Source organism: Giraffa tippelskirchi, chromosome 6 (assembly GCF_054371585.1).
Source record: "Giraffa tippelskirchi isolate mGirTip1 chromosome 6, T2T-mGirTip1v1.2.pri, whole genome shotgun sequence".
NCBI classification, from domain to species: Eukaryota; Metazoa; Chordata; class Mammalia; order Artiodactyla; family Giraffidae; genus Giraffa; species Giraffa tippelskirchi.
The window spans coordinates 159,997,502-160,022,259 of record NC_137280.1 but is presented as its reverse complement, the minus strand read 5'-3'; the positions used below and the strand labels follow the sequence as shown (position 1 = coordinate 160,022,259).

The 24,758-nt window shown below is 37.1% G+C and overlaps 1 long non-coding RNA gene across 1 annotated transcript in view; it reads left to right on the top strand.

Moving 5' to 3' along the window:
* LOC145511511 (uncharacterized) overlaps positions 1-24,758 on the top strand; it is a 533,216-nt gene that overhangs the window by 176,876 nt on the left and 331,582 nt on the right. Inside the window, exon 13 of the long non-coding RNA XR_014057910.1 lies at positions 11,006-11,108. This is a non-coding gene — a long non-coding RNA (uncharacterized LOC145511511). The remainder of the gene's footprint in view (positions 1-11,005; positions 11,109-24,758) is intronic.

The following is a 24,758-nucleotide window of genomic DNA, read 5'->3' as shown; positions in this document are numbered from 1 at the left end:
TAATATAAGTGATACAATAATGAAATAAGCAACCGAGTGTCTATATACCAAATATGTGTACATGTAATATTACTTTATTTCAGAGCAGTTAAAAACTCTATATGCGAGACAGAATAAGAGACACAGATGCATAGAGCAATTTTATGGACTCTGAGGGAGAAGGTGAGGGTGGGACGTTCTGGGAGAATAGCATTGAGACATGTATATTATCGTATGTGAAACAGAACACCATTCCATGTTCGATGCATGAGACAAGGGCTCAGGGCCGGGGCAATGGGATGACCCAGAGGGATGGGATGGGGAGGGAGGTGGGTGGGGGGGTCCAGGAAGGGGAACACATGTAAACCCATGGCTGATTCATGTCAATGTATGGCAAAAACTACTACAATATTGTAAAGTAATTAGCCCCCAACTAAAATAAATAAATTTATAAAAAAAAACCAAAAAAAACCCAAGTTAGTTCGTCTTTGTTCTTGTGCACTTGACCACCTCAAATACAAAAATGCAGAAATTACTAACATTATGGTAGATTTTAGGGAGATGGGTGGAAAGTTGTAATGATTTTATCAGGGTTTGTTTTTTTTCTGAGAAGTCAGAAGAATCTACTTTTTTTTCCCCCAAAGTATATTTAGCTTTCTTTGTTGCTTTTTTATTGTTATGTAACACATGTTATTAACGAATTTAATGTGTATAGTATTCTGGGTTGACATCTACTTTTTAAATAAGCCACTTTGTAAAAAGTGACATTCAGACAGGTGCATTAACGTCTTCAGGCCCCTGTTTAGTGCTCTGCTCGAGTAATTCGTTGGTCTGTTACACATCCTGGGGCAGTTTACTGGCAAAGTGAGGACTGTCATTTGTTAAAGCTCCAGAAAATATGCTTGCTTTTGTAGAAGCATAATGACTTACATTTATTTATTACAAAAAAGAAACAACTCTGGAGATTCTGCTGAACTTTTTGCAAATAATGCTCAGTGCCTCTGTAAAAAGTCTCCATGTTTCTGGAATTCCTAAAAATTCAGTGAAATCTCATTAACTTGCTGTCAATAGTTAAAAACCAGTTCTAATTTGAAGAGTAATTCCCAAGTCACCTAAATTATATTTTGTGTACAAACACAACATTGGAGATTTGGCCCTAGTGCAAAGTGCCTCTAGAAACAGTTAATAATAGCAACTGTTTTTAAAACTCTGGAAATGAGTTAACTTACAATTTGTAACATACCTAGCTAAAAGCAGAAAGGAAGAGTATTAAAGCACTGTTTACACTTAATTGTTTTTCCTCTGGACTCTTTTCCTCTAATCCCTTGTCAAATAGTGAAAGTGAAGTGAGTGAAGTCACTCAGTTGTGTCCGACTCTTTGTGACCCCATGGACTGTAGCCTACTAGGCTCCTCTGTCCATAGGATTTTCCAGGAAAGAGTACTGGAGTGGCAAATAGTAATTTGTGTCAATAGCAGGTGGTTTGCCTGAAGGAGCAGTCTCTCTGTGTGCTTGCTTGGGTCACTTAAAGTCATATAATGTTGAATTTTATGTATGTTTAATTTGAAGTTATTTCTCCTTGGTCTCTGTTACTTTAAGTCATTCGAGTTTCACTTTCCTAAGGTAGAAATGACAGAAGTGTATTTATATGGAGAGAAAACAAGCTGCAGTTTTATTTCATAAAATCAAGCTTTTCCTTTTTTTTCAAACCAAGATTGTCTCTTCCTGTCGCTTTCTCTTGATAGCACCCGAATGAGCTAAATAACTCAGACTCAAGGAACCTCAGTCTTCTTTGAATCTTACCTTGATTTTCCTTTCTACTTCCATTTTTAATGAGTGGCCAAATCTGACTTTGCTTTCACAACATTTTTTTTCATTGTTTTCTGTTTTTGAATGACTGTTGCTATGAACCAAGTTTGGTTATTACTGTCCAATATCTGAAATAGTCTTATGGTGTTTCTGTTTACATCCCTAATTTCAGTTTCTTCTGCTTGTCTCATCTAAGGCAGTGTGATTAATTTAATCTCTTGCTCAAGAACCAATGATGCTTTTCATTTTAAAAAATTGAGTTTTTGGAACTCAATCAAGGATCTTTTCAAGCTGACTCCATGCCTTCCTTTCTAGAATTGTTTCCACTTCTTCAGTCTAGCATACATGCTCTAGGAAAGCAGAACATTAATGTTTTGGGGGTTTAATATGGGTTTTTCCTTTCTTGTCATGTGTGCGCATGATGTCTTGAAAATTATCTTCAGCAGTTTCATATAGATCAGCCTATATAACTTTCCCTGAGTTTCTACAGATCTGGGATACAAGCCTAAGAGTGGATATTTTGCTTTTAATCACTGATCCAAAGCATCTGTATTAGTTTAATGTCCAAGTGAATGAATCATACCACTTTTCCTTAATAAATGATAGCTCTGTAGCATCTCGAGAATGAACACATTAGATTACATATATTTGAGAGAACAATGATTTTGCACAGTAAACTTCTGAGGTAGGATATAGGATGGATAGGGCTTCTCAAGTGGCACTAGTGGTAAAGAACCCACCTGCCAGTGCAGGAGATGTAAGAGACTTGGGTTTGATTCTTGGGTTGGAAAGATCTCCTGGAGGAAGGCATGGCAATCCACTCCAGTATAGAGAACCCAGCCTAGAGAATGCCTTGGACAGAGGAGCCTGGTGGGCTACAGTCCACAGGGTTGCAAAGAGTCAGACACGACTGAAGTGACTTAGCACAGCACGTAGGATGACTAAGAACGTGGACTCTGACCCCAGGTCACCGGCATTCACATACCAACTATACTTGCTCACCCTATAAACTTGAGCAAGTTGCTGAACCTCTCTCTGTTAACTATCTCTTTGTTTATAAATTGTATCTATCACATGTGTTTATAAGAGAATTAAATAAGGTAATTTGTGTGAAGCACTTAAGAACAGTATCTGGAACTGCAAAACTAATAGAAAGAAAAAGAGAAACTAGTTGTTAAAAATGGTCTGCAACAAACATTTCAGAATGTCAAAAGTTAGAAGCCCAGGTTGCATTGATCTCTCTTTCCTCTGTAACTTGATTTGTATCCAGATTCTTTTACTGGATACATTTCCTCCAATGAATCCCAATCTCTGAATATTATCAAAGAGAGTATCATTTCTCATTGTCACTTGAAGGAAGAGGAGTAGACATGTGACTTGGAATAAGCTGTCCCAGTAACCCCACGGCTAAAATTCCTTCTGCTGACTCAGGGAGTCTACACTGCTTCCACGATCTTGAATATGGTGAAAGTCAGAAGGACAGGCAGCCTTTGAAAACAGTTATCACAGAGAACACAAATAGTTAACGTCATCGATCAATACTGTATGTCAATACTATATGTGAGAAGGAGAAGAGGGTGTCAGAGGATGAGACGGCTGGATGGCATCACCAATGCAAAGGACATGAATCTGAACAAGCTTCAGGAGATGGTGAAGGACAGGGAGGCCTGGCACGCTGCGGCCCATGGTTTCGCAAAGGGTTGGACGTCACTAGGCGACTGAACAACAACATGTCAGTCACTGTTCTAGACCTTGTCTCTTTCTCATCTAAGCCTGGCAACAACTTGATGAAGCAGACACCATTACAATACATTTTTTTTTAAATGAAGAAGTTGAGGTACAGATAGAGTAAATAATTTGCATAAAGGTCATGTAGTCAGAAAGCAGTGGAACCAAATCTGATCTGCGAAGTTAAATTCAACCAGTCTGATTCCAGGCAACCTCCTTTCCCCAGCACTTTTATACTAAGCCTCTTTGTAGCTAATATAAACATTTACCTCTTTAATTGGCTTACTTGTGCTGCCACAAAGTACCACTGATAGAATGACGTAAAGAACAGAAATTTTCTTAGACTTCTGGAGCTAGAAGTTCAAGATCAAGGTGCCAGCAGGTTTGGTCTCTCCGAAGGCCTTCCTCTTTGGCTCGCAGGTGGCCACTTTATGCTCTGTCCTCACATGGTCTTTTCTAATGTATCCTCCTGTGTTCTGTGTGTTCAAATTTCCTCTTCTTACAGAATTCAGATCAGATTAGTTCAGTTCAGTCGCTCCGTTGTGTCTGACTCTTTGCGACCCCATGAACCACAGCATGCCAGGCCTCCCTGTCCGTCACCAACTCCCAAAGTTTTCCCAAACTCATGTCCATCGAGTCGGTGATGCCATCCAACCATCTCACCCTCTGTCGTCCCCTTCTCCTCCTGCCCCCAATCTTTCCCAGCATCAGGGTCTTTTCCAATGAGTCAGCTCTTCACATCAGGTGGCCAAAATATTGGAGTTTCAGCTTCAACATCAGTCCTTCCAATGAACACCCACGACTGATTTCCTTTAAGATGGACTGGTTTGATCTCCTTGCAGTCCAAGGGACTCTCAAGAGTCTTCTCCAACACCACAGTTCAAAAGCATCAATTCTTTGGTGCTCAGCTTTCTTTATAGTCCAACTCTCACATCCATACATGACCACTGGAAAAACCATAGCCTTGACTAAAGGGACGTTTGTTGACAAAGTAATGTCTCTACTTTTTAATATGCTATCTAGGTTGGTCATAACTTTCCTTCCAAGGAGTAAGCATCTTTTAATTTCATGGCTGCAATCACCATCTGCAGGGATTTTGGAGCCCCAAAAAATGTCAGCCACTGTTTCCCCATCTATTTGCCATGAAGTGATGGGAACGGATGCCATGATCTTAGTTTTCTGAATGTTGAGCTTTAAGCCAACTTTTTCACTCTCCTCTTTCACTTGCATCAAGAGGCTCTTTAGACATCAGATTAGGGCCCCACCACAAGGGACTCATTTTAACTTAATCACCTCTTTAAAAGCTCTGTCTTCAAGTTTAGCCACTTTCTGAGGTACTGGGAGTTAGGGCTTCCAACGTGTCTTTGGAAAGACTGAATTCAACCCATAACACCTCCATAATCTGTGACCCCACATATCCTGTGCTAGAATGTGTTGTATTCTAAAAAGACAAAAACAAAAGCAACAACAGAATCTACTTCAGGCAAAATTTTCAGTCTTTATTGATACTTTTCGATTCACGTGCCTCTGATGATTTTGTCAACATTCACCCTTACCTCTTGGCCTTTCCTGTCTTCAGACATTTCCACTTCTTGGGAATCTCTCACACTTTTATCGCATCATAGCCCCCTCATCTATGTCCACCTGTTCAGCTATTTTGCTTACTAGAGCCCATTTTCTCTTGAAGAGTGGAGGCCTTGAGAGAGAAGTTGTTTGACTTCATGGTTTTCTTTTGAGTGTTTGCATATACCAACTTAGTTCTCTTTTCTCATCCGGTTCCTGAAGTGACTGGCTGAGAGAGGGAGGTGTGTAGACGTCTCATGTTCATTGTCTCTATCCCACACATTAACTGTTACTGAATAGTTTTATGAACAAAGCGCTGTGAAAAAGTGTTTTGCCTCTATCTTGTTATTTTCACTTTCACCTTAATTTTATGTTAGCTAAAACTAGTGTCCCTCTTTACAGATGAGAAAACTTGTATTTAAAGAGATTGTATTATTTACTAAGTCTCCCAAAGCTAGTAAATGGTAGAGTTGGAATTTATATTTCTGAGGTAGGGCTCTTAACCATGGTGGTATATATGGCATGGCTTTGATTATTGATAAACTTTTATGATTGTATATGACATTGATGAGCAGTTTCTCCCTATTTATGATGGTGAAGAATTTGTAAGAAGCTCATTTACAGGGTATTATTATAATTATGTAAGTGTAATACTTTTATCTGCATGATTGCCAGATATTAAAGAGTATGGAGATGATCAAAATGAGTTAATTTAAGTTACAAAATGACTGTATTGTTGGGCAATTGATACCTATATATAAAATTTCCTTCTTAGAGCCCCCAGGCTGCATGCAGGTGCTAAACATAAAGGAAACCCTGATAGGATTTGAGAAAAAGAATCCCATGTTCCAAGTGTAAGTAGGAAAGCCAAATATTGCACTGATTCTGGCTCTGGGAAAAGTACATACTGTTATATTCCGGCACATCAGAATTTTCCAGGGATGTGCCTGGTGTCTTGGAGTAAAGCCAGTGTGATTTTTCTGCCATCTAAGTCTTGCTTCTTTATAGGTCTCTGCCATGTTCATTATGTAAATCATAGCTTCCTGTCCCTGAATTGTGAGACTTTTCTTTCTCTATACAAATGGAAACACTCTCACCATTTTCCAGAATCTTGCATATATAATCATCATTTGTTCCTTTATAGCTCAGACTTGAGTTTATCCAAATATATGAAAGAATGAATTGATGAAGCAAAGTTAGTAATATGCATCCATATCATTCAATAATCAGTATTACTTTTGTTTGCTAGTATTAATATTTAACAACTCTAGCCTTTTATTTTTAGCAGAGGGAGGAAAATTTTATTTTTCTGTTGTTCTGCTTTTACAAGGAAACTAAGACCGAGGCTTTAAAAAAGTGACCGATACTACTATACTTAATTTTAAATACATTTTAGCAGTCCTCAATCTTAATTTGACCTAACAAATTCTTTTAGGATCTTTGGCAAGAAGTAATTTTTCAATCAGTGATGAAAAATCAACAACCCTAATCAACACCTCAGGAAAAAATAGAAATTGATATCGTTTAGAATCATTAAAGCCTATATACACCTTTGATTTTTAAAAACATAATTTAATTAGGAAAAATGATCAGTGTTGATACATTTTCAGTGAGACCTGAGGGTCAGCTTTTAGTATGAAGGTTTCATTTAAATAAATCTAAATAAAGTAATATCTGAATGCCTAACATTTATGAATAAAATTAAAAGAGCAAATGGGTTACGTAGGTTCTAAGAAGTATGTATCCTGTTAAAGTTTTTCAGAAAAATCTCAATATTGCTTAAACAGGCATAATGAAATGATGGCTGACTTTTAAGCTTAGAAGGAGAGAAGAACTTTTCAAAGTCAGTGATGAGGGGTAAATTTTTCAGTTCTATCCACAATGAGGATTTTTCGTGGTATTTCTATATCTTGAAGTTTCCAAATCCTATTCTCTATGAATTTATATTATTTGTAATTACTCCTGAATCACTTTCTGAAGACATACACTTATTCCCATTGATTTTGGTGGTGTACCATCTCTTCTACCAGAAAATTCAGCCATACCACAAAGTGTGAAATATGGCAGAGGGGAGGGCGGGGATATGGCCATGCCAGCAAGCCACATTCCAGAGGAATCCCAGTGCAGATTGATGGGGACCTTTCTAAAACCAATATATTTATTTCTTTTAAGAACTGGCAGTAGGTTTTATGTTGAGGGTCCCCAAGACCACCTTCAGGCATGGAGCCTGAAGGACTCACAGCACTCAGAAAAGTTGTTATAGTCATGGTTATGGTTTATACAGTAAAAGGATAGAGATTAAAATCAGCAAAATATAAAATGCTTCTGGGACAAAGCAGAGGGGAAATACGGGTAAGCTTCCATGTGGTCTCTCTTGGTGGAGTTGCATGGTAGGGGGTTGGGGTGGGGTGTGTAATTCTCCTGAATTGATCTGTGAATGTTGCCAACCAGGAAGGCTCAGACAACCTTGGTAGTCAGATTTTGTTAGGGGTTTGTCTTGTAGTACATTCCTATGGCTGATCTCATCTACTCAAACCCCTCTCCCTGGCCCCAGGTCAGACTGATAGAGAGTGGCATGAGGCTTCAGACATACAAAAACATCCTTACAAGGCAGATTCTTCCAGAGGTCACTTCCCAGGAGCCAGGTCAAGTGCCAGTCTTGGAGACTCTATTCATGGTAGATGAGTAGGGTAGAAAGTAGAAAGTATTGGTTGCTCAGTTGTATCCGACTCTTTGCAACCCCATGGACTGTAGCCAGCCACGCTCCTCTGTCCATGAAATTCTCCAGGCAGGAATACTGGAATGGGTTGCCATGACCTTCTCCAGGGGATCTTTCTAACCCAGGGATCAAACCTGGGTCTCCTGCACTGCAGGCAGACTTTTTACTATGTGAGCCACCAGGCAAGCCCATAGGAAGATGAATAGGTTATTTCATACAATTTAATTCAAGTATCTCTTAAGTAATCAAGGAAGTTGTAGTGCTCTTGTTGATGAGAATTTCTCCTTTGGGAGAAACTATTGTTCTGAGTCTTTTTGTTAGTGGTGAATTTAGTAAAAAGTGTAGAGTTCTAGAAGGAAACCCTTGTAACTCAGTATACTGCAATAAAGGAAAGAATACATTTTGTCTTGTATCTTTCCTTGTATCTTTCCCTTCATGGGAATTCATTATTTCTTTGAAGGAGCCAGAAGAACAAGATACAGAACCCCAATAATTTCAAATAGGAATGTCATATTTTCACAAGAAGCACTGATTTATAAGTCCAATCCCTGAGGTGCAGACAGGCTTATCATCCAGCTATAAATGTCTAAATGCATAATGGAATACAAGGTCTAATTTCTAAAGTGTATTTGGATGATGTATTACTCATTTATAAATGCAGCTGAAGTCAAAGAAAAGAGTTCAACTATTTTTTTTAAAAGGTTGATCATATAATGCATTTTTAAAGTTTTTAGATAAAAGGCAAAAATATTATTCAATCTAGTATTATTGGGAAAGATGGAGAAAAACTTGGCCATCTTTATTTTTGTGTTTGCTTTCTTGGTTTTTAAAATTCTAACAATTTCTACCAATTTTGGAACAGACACATGTCCAGTAGTGATGGAGGGCCAGTTGTTAATATATATATATTTTTAGAATCAGCTTATCATGAGATACTGCATATTATAGTCAGGATACTGTTGAAAGAAAGAAAGTAAGTGAAGTTGCTCAGCCGTGTCTGACTCTGCAACCCCATGGACCATAGCCTACCAGGCTTCACTGTCCATGGGATTTTCCAGGCAAGAATACCAGAGTGGGTTGCCATTTCCTTCTCCAGGGGATTTTCCCAACCCAGGAACCTGGGTCTTCTGCATTGCAGGCAGATGCTTTACCCTCTGAGCCACCAGGGAAGCTGTTACCTTTAGAATACTGTTACCTTTGGCTAATAGCTCATGCTGGCACTAATTAGTCTAACATAAAAATAATAGAAGCCCTGCATATCTGTTAATTTTATGCATACTTTTGAGGTCTATTCTCCCATGAAAATGATTTGTTCCTTTAAATCTCAGTAATGATGGACTGCACCCCCTTCATTATAAACTCAGAGGGGTATATATATTCATGTGTTTTTTAAAAGAGCCAAATTGCTGATGTTGTTTCAAAAAACAATAGAACTTGATTAGACACAAAGAGATATGACTGGTTTTAATAAATCACAACTGGAAGAGGAAATGTGATGCGAATTTTTGGCAAAGAGCAGAGCAGTTTCATGTAAGTATAGTACTAGATTCCACTTCATTATAAGCTACAATGATGGGTGTGCGATTGCCACAACTGCCATATCTCTTCCAAAACAACCTTCAGAAGAAAAGACCAAGCTTTGAGTCCAAGAAATCCTGAGCTCAGAATTTGAGATTCAAGAGACATACTTTTAAATGTTAGTTTCAAGAAAGGAAATAAAGACTGGCATCTGAAATGCTCAACGGCATTTCTTAAGGACATCATTTTCAAAAGGCCATTTTAGTAGCTGCCCCCCTGGTTCTTATTAATTCTCTTTCTTTTAGGAGTTGTTTTTCTTATCCAACTTGACAATACTAGATAGATGAATAACCTGATTGGCAGCTTGACATTGCTGGATAAACTAATTCACTTTGGAATGAATTCAATGTCCAGTGGCTCAGAGGGCTGCAGATTGAATCTGTCAGCAATTTGTTCCTATTTTCAATAAATGCTTCTATTTGTTTCACTAACAATAATCTAAGAGCTAGAAATGGTGAGAAGAGTTTTATGATAACTAATTATTCCCTACTGTTTCTTAAATTTGGGTACTTAAAAATCCAGGGTCAGAGTAGGCTCTCTATTCTTAAGCAATGCCTTCTGAAGTGATTTTTTCCTGGATGACATCCCAGTTTGCTTTTTAAGGAGTCCAGATTTTCAGAAGTTTAAATGGACAATGATTTTCTTCTTGAAATTAAAATATAACATATAATTCAATTTAACTTAAAATGAAGACTTGCCTCTCCACTGAAGAAGAACATAGATTGATAAATAAAATGTTATCACTTTATTGTCACCATTCCTCAGAGTAAAGTAAAACTAAGTACATGACACAAGATTTGTCTAAAATAAAATGATCATAAAAATTGCAACAACTATCTTCTAGTACTCTGGAATCTAGAAGATGAGCAAAGAACACAACGACAATTCAGATAAATTCAAAATAAGCTTATTTAGACACTACTTAGTAGAAAACACAGTGTTATATTCTGTGAAAGATATCAGAAAAACTATAATCAGTGTTCTAATACAAAAGAGTTAATGATTTTATCATAGCAAATAAATATAATAGCTATAGTTATACGTGGAGGCAATAAGAGGGCCAAGAATTTCTTACGAAAAAGAGGAAACTAGCGTGAGGTCAAAGATTTGGAGACAATTCCTTAAAGGAGATGGTGAGAAAAATTGATCTTGAGCAAGAGATACAGTTTGAACATATGCAGGAAGAAAAATGGGGAGGCTTTGGGGAAAATTATAAACAAAACAAGAGGGTTGGCATAAGCAAGTCAAGATCATAAGCAAGTCAAGACCGTAAGCAAGTCTATTATCAGACATCCAAACTTTGCAGGCTTGAGCTTGGCTGTGTTGGGTTAATGAGTTCCAGAAAGCACAGTGTTTTTGTACTTTCAATTTACAAAGAAAACCTGAGTATTCCGTTTACATTCCTCCTGCATTTTGGCTTTGTCTCTCCTTTTCAGTGCACTTTCACCTTAAATATTTGAATGTCCAATGGTAACTCTTTTGGATTTAAGGGACTCAAATCTTGAAGGATGTTTGAAGACACATAAATATTTATCTTTGTTGACTTCCTAAGATTTCTTGAAATATTACACATGTGAGGAATATTGGGAGAAATGTAACAAGAGTGCTCATCGAAGATCCTTTTTCCCAGTCCTTCCCAGGTGACTTTCAGGTGATTGAAGCATTCCCCCTGGATGTCCCGACAGAGCATTCCCAGATTCCCCCCAGTGCAGTAATATATTATATCCCTGCTGGTGAGTCTCTTCCAAAGTAGTATCAACCGGGATTTGAGATGAGGGTCTGGAAGCACATGATGGCATAGAGTGTTTAAAGTAAATGGCTTATTTCTTTTGCTGTTTTTCTTCAACTCTAAAGGCTCCAATAAGATGTGATGAATGGAAGCAGTAAAGTAGATCGTTCTAGAATTCATTAAGCTGGAATGGATGGGGCTGAGGGAGGAGGAAAGAAATTGAACCTTAGATAACATTCCCAAGTTTTTCCTGTGTTTGCAAACTGCCACTTTAGCTAAACAGCATGTAGAGTAGTAGATAAAATGCCTGGGTTTGAACTCTTGACTTGATTGTTACCTGATGATAGTTTTAGGCCAAGTTACATAAACTGTTAATCCATGAAACTGGAAAATCCTAGTACCCATTTCAGAGTTGCGCAGGTATGTTCTGAGGTATGTATTGGCAGGTACTTAGTATATATTTAGAATAGTACCTAGCTTATAAGTAGATGATCAATAAATTTTAGTAACTATTACTGAGTGAAGACAAGTGATTTTTAATGTCATTCCATGGACTTTATAACTCTAAAATATTTTCAGAATTGAAATTATCACCTCTGCTGATATTTTGCAGAATGCTATATTGGAGCATCTGAACTGCGCTTGCATACCGAAGTAGTTTGCAGTTTACAACATAATGCAGAGGCTGGTTCATGGAATAACAATCACTAAAATGTACTTTAATACAGATTCTGCAGAAGGCAGGATGCATAGTTAGCAGACAAGTCAGTGGAAAGCAAGTTGCGATTGCTTTTGGCATAGGTCACATTTAGTAATCTGTGTGATATCTAAGATTAACAAATGAGACAAATACATTGAATTAAAAATGTTAAAGGTCAATAAAAATTAGTAGTCACAGATGAATAGAAATTAAATAGAAAGGTTAGAATAAAAGATGTCAGAACCTCACCCAGTCAGCCGCAGCAGTTTAGCATCCCACTAATCGCATACATTTTAACAAATGGTATGCTTACTTGAAAATTCACTTTTAAGGTAAATGCCCTAGCTCCTTCCAAGAAATTGCTATTTTGAAAATATTTTTATGCAGAGATTCTAGAGCTATTACAAGTCATAAGCATCATATTTTGTGCTGATAAAATACATGTAACAATCTTCTCACCCTTTACTTTTTTTTCGTATGTTTAAAGGAGATGTCTATAGCACCCAGTGTAGGAAGAATGGATCTTATAAAGATTCAGCCAATTAGCTTTTCCAGTGTGGGAATCTGAAACAATATCCATGAATTTATTGTATGACCTTTTCTGTAGGAATAGGAACTAAAGTAAACTGTAATGAACATCACTATGACTTAGTAACTGATCCTCCTTTCCTCCTCAGGAAAGGCTATACTTCTCAGTTACCTTGCAGACAGAAGGGACTAATTTCTAATTCTAACTAATTCAATGAGAGCAAAAGTCACGTGTGATGATCCTAGTCTGATCCTAGTCTGAGGCAGTGGAAGATCTGCTGGATTCTCTAGGTTAATCTTCCACCTGAGGGATTGTGGAGGCAATCCCTGGGATCCCGAGGAACTTAAATGGTAAACCACAAAATCAAATCAGCCTATATTTCCAGGTCTCTCATTGGACGATAGCTTCATCAAGATGCTCCTGGGTTTGTTGCTGGCTTAGCATGACAGGAAAACAAAGTTTTGTTCTATAAAACCACTTGATTATAAGAGTGTTATCATAGAATAGCCTTTCATATCCTAGCTAATGCATAGGGTTAAACAGTGCTTATTTTAGGAAAAAAAAGGCTTTTGTTTAAATATATCTTCAGTTTTTTGAAAATTAAATTTCTCAAATTCAGAGAAAAAATACCCCAAAAAAGCAAAAACTTAGAATTATAGCATTGCTTGTCTATCTATCTATAATCTTTCTTATAATGACCGGTAAGTATCATGTGGTGGATTTCATTTCCCAGAGATAGTTGCACATGCTTTTCTTACCATGTAACATTAATGCTCTTCCATGGAGATGTGGGTTCTTGTTCTCTCCTAGTTCTTTTAAATTATCATTATGTATATGAATAAAGCACATCTTCAGGGCAGCAGGGTTTACGCTGAGGAGTAGAGATGAGTTTCTGTTTGACTCTATTCTCTCTTTTTTTAGGGGAGAATGGGCAGTTCTATGATTTCCCTCATAACCCTTTGTTTTTATATCATTTCTATCTTGCCAAAGATTACTTCACTTTTCTGTCATTTATAAAAGAAAACTGCTTGAAAGCTAACACACTGAAACATAGTGACTTAAAGAGGTAAAATGAAAATGATCCCAGGATTTACTACCTATTTGTTTTCTTCTCAAGGGATTTTTGATACTAAGAAAAGTGAGTCTAAAGAGTGTAGTTGTAGGGTGCAAAGACAAACTCAAAATGGATTAAAGACCTAAATGTAAGACCAGAAGCTATAAAACTCTTCAAGTAAAACATAGGCACTTAATGACATGAATCAAAGCAAGATCCTCTATGATCCACCTCCTAGAGTAATGGAAATAAAAACAAAAGTAAACAAGTGGGACATGATTAAACTTAAAAGCTTTTGCACAGCAAAGGAAACTATAAGCAAGGTGAAAAGACAATCCTCAGAATGAGAGAAAAAAATAACAACTGAAACAACTGACAAAGGATTAATTTCCAAAATATACAAGCAGTTCATACAACTCAATGCCAGAAAAACAAACAACCCAATCAAAAAATGGGAAAAAGACCTAAACAGACATTTCTCCAAAGAAAACATGCAGATGGCTAACAAACACATGAAAAGATGCTCAACATTGCTCATTATTAGAGAAATGCAAATCAAAACCACAATGAGATATTACCTCACACCCAGTCAGAATGGCCATCATCAAAAAGTCTACAAACAACAAGTGCTGGAGAAGGTGTGGAGAAAAGGGAATCCTCTTGCACTGTTGGTGGGAATGTAAATTGATACAGCCACTATGGAATATGGTATGGAGATTCCTTAAAAAACTAGGAATAAAACCACCACACGACCCAGCAACACCACTCCTAGGTGTATACCCCCGGGAAACCAAAATTGAAAAAGACAGACGTATCCCACTGTTTATTGTAGCACTATTTTCAATAGCTAGAACATGAAAACAACCTAGATGTCCATTGACAGATGAATGGATAAAGAAGTTGTGGTACATATACACAATGGAATGTTACTCAACCATAAAAAGGAACACATTTGAGTCAGTTCTGATGAGGTGGATGAACCTATAACCTATTACACAGAGTGAAGTGAGTGAGAAAGAGAAAGATAAATATCATATTCTAATGCACATATATGAAATCTAGAAAAATGGTACTGAAGAATTTATTTACAGGGCAGCAATGAAGAAACAGACGTAGAGAATAGACTTATGGACATGGGGAGAGGGGAGGAGATGGTGAGATGTATGGAAAGAGTAACACGGAAACTTACATTACCATATGTAAAATAGATAGCCAATGGGAATTTGCTGTTTTGCTCAGGAAACTCAAACGGGCTCTGTATCAACCTAGAGGGGTGGAATGGGGAGGGAGGTGGGAGGGAGTTTCAAAAGGGAGGGGATATACGTACACCTATGGCTGATTTATGTTGAGGTTTGACAGAAAACAAAATTCTGTAAAGCAATTATTCTTCAATAAACAATAAATTAAAAAGAAAAAAAAAAAGAGGGTAGGTGCAGGGTGAAATGTTTAAAGAGGGAAGCAGGAAGTATTTTGTTGGCATCACCAAAACCCTGGCTTAAAGCAGCCAATATGTCATTTGATCTTTTCTGCTCAATTGGTGCCTTAGTTATTCTATATTGTCATATGCCTTCCCCAGAAGGTGAGCATGTATTGATATAGGAAGCTTGAATTGCTAATAATATGATAGATTTCATTTCCCTGGGTTGTACATACTTTTCTTACACTGCAACATTTATGCTCTTCCATTGAGACTTGGGTTCTGTGCTCACTCTCTTTGTACCTGAACCAAACTAATTAACAACTGCCTCTACCAAGAGAATGGGGTCAAAGTAATTTGGTGTGACTTCAGAGGCTAAGCCATAAAAGGCCATCTGATTTCTCTTTCTTTTGGGATATACGACAAAGGAAGCCATAGTTGCTGTATAGGAAGCATGGCTGCCTTGAAGCTTCCACAGAGAGTCTCCCCAGCTGTTCCAGCCCTAACTCTTCAAGTCTCAGCCCAGGCTAAATAAATGAGTGAATAAGACTCTAGATAATTCCTCCATCCTCAAAGCAGCACTAGCCAACCTTGATTTCACACTAAGTGCTAAGGAGACTGAAGATTTATGTGGAAAATAGATGTAATAGTAGTTTTAAGTCAAGAGTTTTGAAAATTAATTTTTATTGATATATTTCATTTGAAATTAATTCACACACCCTAAATTTACCATTTTAAAATGCACAATTGAGCGGTGTTGAGTGTATTCACAGATTTGTGCAACCATCACTGCTGTCTAATTCCAGAACATTTTCGTTAACAGAAAAAGAAACCCTTTCTGGTATCTCTTGCATTCCCTCATCCTCCTCCTATTCTCTAGCAACTGCTAACTCTGTTTTCTATTTCTGTGGATTTGTCTATTTGCGTATTCATTTGCCATATCAAAGATTTCATTCATGAAATTTTATATGAAGGAAATCATATGATATGTAGTCTTTAGTGGATGACTTCTTTCACTTAGTCCAGTGTTTTCAGGGTTTATCCCTGTCATATCAGATAGCAATATTTCACTCACTTTTATGGTTGAATAATACCTCATGGTATGGATATACCACATTTTACTTATTCTTATATCCGTTGACAGATACTTGACTTTTTCATTTTTAGCTATTAGATATAAAATTATTGGGTCATATGGGAACTGTATGTTCAATATTTTGAGGTATTGCCAAACTATCTTCCAAAGTTACTGCACCAACTTTCTGTTTCTGTCAGTAATATATGAGGATTCCAGTTTTTCCATATCCTTGCCAATAATTGTTATTCTATGTCTAGTTTATTATAACCATCTCAGTGGGTGTGATATGTCTAGTGTGGACATGAAATTGGGCAAACTTCTGGAGATGATGAGGGACAGGGAGGCCTGGTGTGCTGCAGTCCAAGGGGTCACGAATTGTTGAACATGACTGGACGAATGAACAACAACTTTGGGTGTGAAGTCAGTAAGATTTGGGGTCGTTTGTCACACAGCCATTATAACTAGAGCATCAGTTTGATGGGGAAAAACCCCAATCTGGAAATCAGAAGACATGAGTTCAACTACCATCTATGCAATTTGTAGCTTGACCTTTGTCAAGTCCTTGGTCCTCTGGGCCTCCTTCTTAAAATTTATATAATGAAACTATTTCCTCCAGTTCTCATTATGTTTTAGTGTATTTTTCTTCTCGATACCATTAAAATCAACCTATCTAAATGTCTATCAAAATTTAGGTAAACTTCACAATGGACATTTATCTATATCATCAAGGTGAATGTGGATTTCATTTTTTAAACAGTTAATAGATATTTATCCAATAATCAAAGTATGGTTACATATGGTCCTGTTTATAGAAAAGACTGATGCAGTTATAAATTTGCCACATTTAAAACTAAGACGACTAAGAATCTTTGTGTAGGGTCTTTGGACTTTTTGGTTACCTGAATTACTTGAACTGCATATATTGACATAGCATATGATAGATAAATTGGTTTATGGTAACTAAACTCAACAGCTTACATTGTCCATTTGAATTCTATCAGCCTTTGAAAGTAATTCAGGAAACCATTTTATGCTCCATGACAAATACATTGCTAAGGTTGGTTGGAAGGAGGTAAGTTTCCTTTGCATTTTTTTAAATGATATCAGGAATTCGACGTTATGTCTCAGAAAATCATTTAGTGTTTTATTGACAATTTAAAACATAAGTGCATTAGAAGGAAATCCATTTTATTCATGTGAGTTAACTCACTTCAAGTTCTTAAACATTATGGTACAGTGTAACCTTCCTTTGATTTTTTTTAAATGATTTTTGCAACTTAAAATGGAAGGTAGATCCAGTACATAACACTTACTGGAATTTTGATCTTGTTCACTTAATCTGCCATATATGCTTAGGCTTTGCCTACACACTCATACAGTTGCATTGAACACACTTTAAAAAAGTCAGAAAATATCTTTGGCCTACGTGATATGAAAATTTTACTTTTCCTAATTTTTTTGGATGTATAAAATAAGTATCATATCCATAACGTAAATCACCAGGAAAAAACTGGTGAAAAAGAGGTAAAATTATGCAATGTTCTTAAAAATTTTTTGATGTGTTTATGATTTGTGTGCATGAGCTCCATGAAGATGACTTTGTTCTGTTATACTTCTCCATAGTATTTAAAACAGTACTCTACATAGAATAATTCTATTTGTTAAGTGATTAACATTTAATCTCAAAATTTTAAAAATTGCCTATATTACTTAGGTTGTGGCTCAAAATACCAACATTTATTTATATGTCTAGAGTTTTGTCATCTTAAGTCAGTAATTGTGTACTTACTATTCAGTTCAGTTCAGTTGCTCAGTCGTGTCCGACTCTTTGCGACCCCATGAATTGCAGCACGCCAGGCCTCTCTGTCCATCACCAACTCCCAGAGTCTACCCAAACCCATGTCCATCGAGTCGGTGATGCCATCCAACCGACTGATCCTCTGTCGTCCCCTTCTCCTCCCGCCCCCAATCCTACCCAGCCTTAGGGTCTTTTCCAATGAGTCAACCCTTCGCATGAGGTGCCCAAAGTATTGGAGCTTCAGCTTCAACATCAGACCTTCCAATGAACACCCAGAATTGATCTCCTTTAGGATGGATTGATTGGATCTCCTTGCAGTCCAAGGGACTCTCAAGAGTCTTCTCCATTAGCTGTACTTAAAACACTAACTCTACATATTGTTAGAATGGTTAAAAAAGGTCAAAATGATCCTATAGATATGGAACAGTACAGTGGAATAGTATCAGTATGAGAAGTTGTAGTCAGATGTCCAACTTCTGCTGAAAATGTCTTTCTAGTGGCAGATCTCTTCTTATGTATCAATTTGAGACCCCAGGTGAGTCAATCTGAATGAAATAATAAGTATAGACTCATAATTGATATGTACTTAAAATGACTAAGTAAATACAATAAGCATCACAAGGAGAGATGAGGGCTATTCCAATTAGCTCCCTGTAGATTTTAGAATATGTGTGTCTCTGTTCAGTTCTGGATTAGTTGAATTACCTGTAGCCAGGGTGTTGGCTTTTTTATTTTTGTTCAGGGTTGCTCAGGTAACATAGTGTGTTATATTGTACTTCAAAGTATAAAAGAAGTCTTAAAACTAACCATTGAGAATTTGTCCTCTTTGGAGGGATCCAAAATAGAATACACCTGCAAGGGAATGTAACTGAATTCCATTAAGCAATCACCTGCCAATATTTGAATTTTGAAAGGATGGTATTAAATGTCTTGTTAATTTAACTATGCTCATAATGCCAAGTTCTGAAGTTCTGCTGAAATAATGTTAAAATAAATATAAAATAACTCAAACTAGCATCAGAGACACATTGAAACATAAATGAAAAACAGCACATGAATCTATGTAGCCTGTTTATATCACCCCAGAGATTTAGATAAAGAAAAACAAACATAACCTTTTCAGCTGTTTCTCACAAGGGAAAAAGAAAATGAAACATTTGATTATAATTGTTTTAATGAGCTGTGATTCAAAATGATGAAGTTGTAATAGTTTGGGTAAAAAATATTCCATTAATGAGCTTTTATTTCTATCAAAACCTGCAAGATATAAAACTCTCCAAGGATAAAGTTTAGTGGCAAAGCAGTGTTTACTTTCTGAAAATTTAAATTCCTAATATTTATCTCCTTTATTTTCAACAAACATACTTATTAATTACTAGTATTACCAGAGAAAAGAAATGTACTGAAAGAATACAAGCTGTACAATAGACATAAGATGTTTATGTTACTAGTTTTTGCACGGAACTCTAAGGTAGACTTCTTTGCCTGTTTTGGGGAAGCCTCTTTTTTTTTATTTTATTTTTTTTATAATTTACATCTCTTGGTCTACTTATAGACACAAACAGCGTAGTCAAAAAGTTGTTCCACATGAAACAGTAAAACTACCACCTCCGTTTAAAGTAGAATGTTGTAAGGTGATACTTGTTTTGGACATTTACTACTATTTTTTTCACTAATGCATGTTTCCAAAATGAACACTCTATCTAAAGGAAAGTTAAATATATGATAAACAAATGTCTACTATTGACAACTTTTAACATTATTTATGATAAAATAAAGCAATTTAGGTATTCACATTCAATCTATTATAAATTACTAACAACTAAATGTGGCCTAGTTAATTTACCTGCATACTAGAATTATAAGTAGCTGTCAGTGAGAAACAGGAAAGAATGGTAACTGTGAAGGGCTAATGAAAGAGATTCTACTTAGTGCTCAGGAGGTTTGGTGAGACTGCCACTGAGAGGCATTGATTTGGTAAGGTGTCACTCTGATGGGGCAGTCCCAAACTAAAGCTCCTTCTCATGACTGGAGAAAACAGCTTTTAATTTTGAACTTTTACACATAGTCAATTCAGTTGACCTATAAATTTCAACTGGCTAATGGCAATAATATACTCGGTATCTCTCTCTGTCTCTCTCTCACATACACATACGCAGTTCTTCCTGATCTAGCTTTGTAGTGTGAAATAGAACAATTTGAGAAACTAAGAAGAAAAGGAACCCAATGCTTTGAAACTTCTATTTTTAACCTATTTTTTTCCCCCTTGTATCTCAGTTTCCCAGGTTTAGGCATACTATCAGACTACTTGTAATTATCAATGTTTAGATGTTAAAATGGTTTACTTACAAATCTAATATATTGTGAAAAGGCTAGCAAATATAAAGGGGAATTTTATTAATTCCTTTAGATATGTACATCATGACTCATATGTGAAGAAATAAGAGAACAGACGTCTAATTATTCAAAGGCCAAATAAGGAATAATGGCAATAATAATAATAGCAAAAATGGCTAGTAGTTTTGATTGCTTACTTTATGCTATAACCTGTTCTGAGCACTTTATATGTATTGTCTAGTTTCATCTAATTTATTACAAGAATATTATAAAGTAGGGATTGTTTAATCCTCATTTTACTAGTGAGGAGATTGTGGCACTGAAGAATTACATAGCTTTCCTGATGTCAAAAGCACATGTCAAATCAAAATGTCCTAACAGTATGGTTTTTCCAGTGGTCATGTATGGATGTGAGAGTTGGACGGTGAAGAAAGCTGAGCGCCGAAGAATTGATGCTTTTGAACTGTGGTGTTGGAGAAGACTCTTGAGAGTACCTTGGACTGCAAGGAGATCCAATCAATCCATCCTAAAAGAGATCAATCCTGGGTGTTCATTGGAAGGTCTGATGTTGAAGCTGAAACTCCAATACTTTGGGCACCACATGCGAAGGGTTGACTCATTGGAAAAGACCCTAATGCTGGGTAGGATTGGGGGTGGGAGGAGAAGGGGACGACAGAGGATGAGATGGTTGGATGGCATCACCGACTCGATGGACATGGGATTGGGTAGACTCCGGGAGTTGGTGATGGACAGAGAGGCCTGGCGTGCTGCAATTCATGGGGTCGCAAAGAGTCAGACATGACTGAGCTACTGAACTGAACTGAACTGAACTGAACAGTGGGGAGGATTAATTTGGGGGTTACAAGGCAATTAAGTTAAGCTTTTAGTTACTTTATTGAGCTGAAAATAAACCAATGAATGATGTTTTCAATACGTGTTTTTGTTTACTAGATGTGAGTCTATAGATAATTATTTCTAAGCTTTCAGAGATAATCATTTATTCACTTAACAAATATTTATTGAGTTATTACTAACACCTAGCAAGGTAGTCTTAGTGTTGGGAACAAGCCACGTACTAAATTTCCTGCCCTAATTGAGTTTATATTCTAGCATTATATTATACAGATCATTTAGCAACTTGTTTCTTTCATTTTTAGGATTAATCCATACACATATAAATTCTTTTATGTTTTCAGTTAGTATATCATTGTAGAAAAATACACCACAACTGATCAACCTCACTACTCATAAACATTGAGATATTTATCAATTTTGTATTATTGCAAAGGATTTATCTGAGAACATGTTTCGTGTATATATGTGAAAATTTTTGGTATATATATTTCTGTATTAGACTCCAGGTCTTCTGCATTGCAGGAAGATTCTTTACCAACTGAGCTGCGAGGGAATCCCATGTATTAGGATAAGTTATTTGTATTGCTGTAAGAAGCTACCTCCAAATCTCAGTTCAGTTCAGTTCAGTTGCTCAGTCATGTCTGACTCTTTGCAACCCCATGACACGCAGCATACCAGGCCACCATGTCCATCACTAACTCCTGGAGTTTACTCAAACTCATGTCCACTGAGTCAGTGATGCCATCCAACCATCTCATCCTTCGTTGTCCCCTTCTCCTCCCACCCTCAATCTTTCTCAGAATCAGGGTCTTTTCAAATGAGTCAGTTCCCTGCATCAGGTGGCCAAAGTATTGGAGTTTCAGCTTCAGCATCAGTCCTTCCAATGAACAGTTAGGACTGGTTTCCTTTGGGATGGACTGGTTGGATCTCCTTGCAGTCCAAGGGACTCTCAAGAGTCTTCTCCAACACCACAGTTCAAAAGCATCAATTCTTCAGTGCTCAATTTTCTTTATAGTCCAACTCTCACATCCATACATGACTCCTGGAAAAACCATAGCTTTGACTAGACAGATCTTTGTTGGCAAAGTAATGTCTCTGCTTTTTATATGCTGTCTAGGTTGGTCATAACTTTCCTTCCAAGGAACAAGTGTCTTTTAATTTCATGGCTGTAATCACTATCTGCAGTGATTTTGAAGCCTGCCAAAATAAAGTCTGTCACTGTTTCCACTGTTTCCCCATCTATTTCCCATGAAGTGATGGGCTAGAGGCTGTGATCTTAGTTTTCTGAATGTTGAGTTTTATGCCAACTTCTTCTACTCTCCTCTTTCCCTTTCATCAAGAGGCTCTTTAGTTCTTCTTCACTTTCTGCCATAAGGGTGGTGTCATCTGCATATCTGAGGTTATTGATATTTCTCCCGGCAATCTTGATTCAAGCTTGTGCTTCATCCAGCCCGGCATTTCTCATGATGTACTCTGCATATAAGTTAAATAAGCAGGGTGACAATATACAGCCTTGACGTAGTCCTTTCCCTATTTGGAACCAGTCTGTTGTTCCGTGTCTAGTTCTAACTGTTGCTTCCTGACCTGCATACAGGTTTCTCAAGAGGCAGGTCAGGTGGTCTGGTATTCCTATCTCTTTAAGAATTTTTCAGTTTGTTGTGGTCCACACAGTCAAAGGCTTTGGCATGGTCAATAAAGCAGAAGTAGATGTTTTTCTGGAAGTCTCTTGCCACCTGATGCGAAGAGCTAACTCATTTGAAAAGACCCTGATGCTGGGAAAGATTGAAGGCAGGAGGAAAAGGGGGTGACAAAGGAAAAGATTGAAGGCAGGAGGAAAAGGGGGTGACAAAGGATGCCATACTTTGCATGGCATCACTGACTCAATGGACATGAGTTTGGGTAAACTCTGGGAGTTGGTGATGGGCAGGGAGGCCTGACGTGATGCGGTTCATGGGGTCGCAAAGAGTCGGACACAGCTGAGCGACCAGACTGAACTGAATTGAACTTGCTTTTTCGATGATCCAAAAGATGTTGGCAATTTGATCTCTGGTTCCTCTGCCTTTTCTAAATCCAGCTTGAATATCTGGAATTTCGCGGCTCACCTGCTGTCAGTGGCTTAAAACAAATGAAGTTTGTTTCTTGCTCACATGTAATCTGTTAAGGATTCAGGTGATTATCCTGGGCAGCTCTCTTCCACATGTTTGCCTCAGCTTTCCCCAGGCTGCCTTGATCTTTTTTTTTGCTTACACCTTAGTGTATGCTTTCAAGGTCATCTTGTCACGCAGGAGCTGGAGGAATTTACACTGGCAATTATATATGCAGCAATACATGACATCTGTCATTTCACTGTTAACCATTGGTCAGAACTAGGGTCACCCAAGACAAGGAGACGGAGTAGTATCATCCTTGTATATGCCCCGAAGGAAAAAAAGAGTATTTTATTTTTATAATCTAGCCATGGCATTTACCTATCATGGGGTAAACATATTCTTCATTTATAAGATAGTAGTAAATTACTCCTCAAAGTGATAGTTTCATTCACCTTTTCATCAGAGGTATACAAGAATCCCTGTTTCCCTACAGACTCACCAAAACTTGATATTGTCAGACTTCATAAGTTTTTGCCAGTTCGACGGATATCAATTGTTATCTCATTATTTAAATTTGCTCTTCTCTGATTACTAGTGAGGGTGAGTATTTACTAAAGATTTCTCAGGTAGAAAATCCATCTGTGAAGTTAGCCTTTGGGGAGGGAAGAAGTGAAATGGGGTATGGAAAGAAGTGAAATGGATATAGAGAACTTCAAGTTTATCTGCATTGCTTTATTTCTTAAAAATATGACTTGAAAAGATACCCCCAAAGTGGGCAATTGTTAAATTCAAATAAAAATGTGCTAGTAGAGCCTTCTTATTTTTTTGGTTCCACATTAAAGCAAGTTTAATATTTTGATTCACTATCTCTTAACTCCATGGAAAATGCTGTGTTTTTATTGTAACCCTGGTGACAGGACAGACCCAGGTTGCCAGTAAGTGCTCTTGAGACTTGGTACCTCTGTCCAGCTTCAATTTAACTAAGCCTCTTGGGATTTGACCATCAGAAGAAAGAACATATTTTCTTTAATTTGAGTGAAAGTGGGAAATTGTACTTGAGAAAACCATAAATGTGAGATTCTATGAGAGGGAGTATAGTGGTTCTTTCTAAAATCATGGCTGGGAAGAAACCAAGACACAGAAAGCAGGTCACTGTATTTGTAGTCTGACAAAAATACATATAAAAGGATTTGGAATTTGGATAGTCTGTATAGGGAGTTATTTTTAATGTCCTTTTGATTTACATGTGTGTGAAATGTAAGCATTTCAATCTCAACCTTTCAGGTTAATTCAGTTAGTTGGAAATATATTCTGTAGTCTTAATCTCTTGGTCATTGAATTTGAAACCAAAATGTGTCTGCTTCTTATTTTCTCTGAAGAATTTTTGGGTAGTAGATTTCTTGTGAAACATGCAATCATATCAGTTGTTTTTGAGAGTTTTTTCTTGTTTTTCAGTAAACAGTGTACTCTGAATTCTGACTAAGAAAGTGTGGGGTTTTTTTTTTTGTTTTCTCTGTTTTTTTCTAAGATGTCAATGTGTTGTCCACATCTGAGCTGAAGAACAAATCTGGCCTCACTTCTCAGAGTTTAAGGCATTGTATTTTGGAATTAAATTATTCTTTTTCTCTTATCTATGAATGTTCCCAGAGTTTAATTCTAGGCCATTCCTCTTTCCTTTTTGTGTGTTTTCCCTGAATCAACTGTGACTCATGGTTTTGACTTTCTCTTCCATGTTGATGGCCCTTCTCTTTACAGAACTTCTATTTATAATTTGGTTAGGTTCCAAAAGGTTGGTT